The sequence below is a fragment of the Octopus bimaculoides genome, chromosome 3 (genome assembly GCF_001194135.2).
Source record: "Octopus bimaculoides isolate UCB-OBI-ISO-001 chromosome 3, ASM119413v2, whole genome shotgun sequence".
Classification (NCBI taxonomy): Eukaryota; Metazoa; Mollusca; class Cephalopoda; order Octopoda; family Octopodidae; genus Octopus; species Octopus bimaculoides.
Window position 1 is genome coordinate 45,971,807 of NC_068983.1, and position 1,953 is coordinate 45,973,759.

The 1,953-nt window shown below is 37.9% G+C and overlaps 1 protein-coding gene across 1 annotated transcript in view; it reads left to right on the top strand.

The window, feature by feature from the left end:
* Positions 1–1,047: 1,047 nt before the first annotated feature.
* LOC106872296 (zonadhesin) overlaps positions 1,048–1,953 on the top strand; it is a 79,108-nt gene continuing 78,202 nt past the window's right edge. Inside the window, exon 1 of the mRNA XM_014919235.2 lies at positions 1,048–1,135. The gene's annotated coding sequence lies outside the window, so the exon portion shown is untranslated. The remainder of the gene's footprint in view (positions 1,136–1,953) is intronic.

Consider the following 1,953-nt stretch of genomic DNA (forward strand, 5'->3'; position numbering starts at 1 on the left):
TTCTATATTTACGAAAGTTGATCCATGTGCAAGCAGTCCTTGCAAAAACGGTGGAACGTGCTTCAAAAATGGTGAAAACTACCTTTGCGCATGCACAGAGGATTATGAAGGAGAAAACTGCACTTCAGGTGAGTAAAATACGAAACAAATAAGAAAATAGTATGTGTTTTATCATCCCTGGTGGGGATGAAAGGCAAAGTTGAAACCAAAAGGGTTTGAATTCATACTGCAAAAAGTTGCAAGAAATATATATATATATATATATATATATTGAGCTTTATTTAATGACCAGTTGATCTAGCAAGTGGGTCTTCATATCAGTGATGGGTGGTCGGTGCGCATTGATGCTGTCGAGAGGTAGGCTCAGAAACAGTGAGCATTCTCTCCTGATGACCCCATACACTTGGTGGCTCCCGGTATGCGGAGTTCTCGACTGGTAGCACTTGCATGTGCAAGCTGTTTGCAAGACATATATATATGACGGGCTTCCAGTATCATCCCGCTATCTCCACCTGTGGCAGAATGTGTACTAACATGTGATAGTTACCTCCATAGTATTAGTCTATATTATTGGACATACCTCACCCTTGTTTCATCAGCCACACTCTTCTGTCCTGGCTTAGAGCATGCTGGTAGACGGTGTTTATTTTGGAGTTTTCCTTCTCTTAGATTAATTAACGTTACTGCTGCTAAGGTGTTCCATCTGCCCTTACGAAATTCTATTTATCCCATAGATGGAACCATGACAGGTACGCCCGTTTCGGGTCAGAACGGATTTGGGTGTAATAACAATTTAGTGGTGACTCCACACTCCCTACAACACTCGAAATAGTGCCTCAACGCTGGTTACAGATTTATGGCACACCCGGGACTAACTTTTACAATATACTTTATTGCAATGATAAATACATGATGTAATACCCATGTAGAAATTTTTTAAAAAACTCATTCGCTAGAAACCTATGAGATTTCCCTCACGTAATTATTATTTTTTTTTTCCGTTTTTCTTCAAATAATTTAGTGGCTGATAAATGCCGAAGCAGTCCGTGTCTAAATGGAGGCACATGCATAACTGGATATAAAAACTTTACTTGCATCTGTAAAAATGGTTTTAAAGGTGAAAACTGTTCATTTGGTAAGTATCATATATCTTTTCAAATTTTTATAAAAGAACGATAAAAAATATATCTTTAGTGGAACAATAAAACATTACGGTATAAAATAAATTCAGACGTCGAAATCAATTTTCATCATTTTTATCTTCGTTTCAGCGGTTAGAGCGACAGGTTCACAGTTGTGAGGTTGTATGTTTGATTCCCAGACCGGGCTGTGGTGTGTTCTTGAATAAGACACTTTATTTAACGTTGCTCCAGTTCACTCATCTGTAGAAATGAGTTGCGATGTCGTTGGTGTCAGGCTGTATCAACCTTTGCCTTTCCCTTGGATAACCTCGGTGGCGCGGAGAGGGGAAGCTGGTATGCACGAACTGCTGGTCTTCCATACACAACCTTGCCCGTTTTGTTCCTAGAACAGGAAATTTCTAGGTGCAATCCTATAGACATTCATGACCGAAGGATGTCTCTAATGGCCTTCAGTATTTACATAAAATGCAGTGATTACATTTGAGAATCGAAGCTATCTTACAAACGCGGATTGTCATCCTAGACTTCTGTTTTGCCTTTTTCACACTCAGCATAATTTCATTAGAATATTCACCTTCTTTGACTCTCTGGTTTTGTGTCTCTGTTTTCATGCTATATACATAAGAAAGAAGTCCATATTATGCATATATCTTTACGAACAAACTATAAATTCATAAACATATCGCAAAATATTCTTGATTCAGATATTCTCGGATATCAAACACTTGCTTATGAATATTATTTTTTAATGTTCTCCCTTTCACTTCACTTTTAAGAAATGTATTGCACTTGAGAACTGTGAACTAATTCA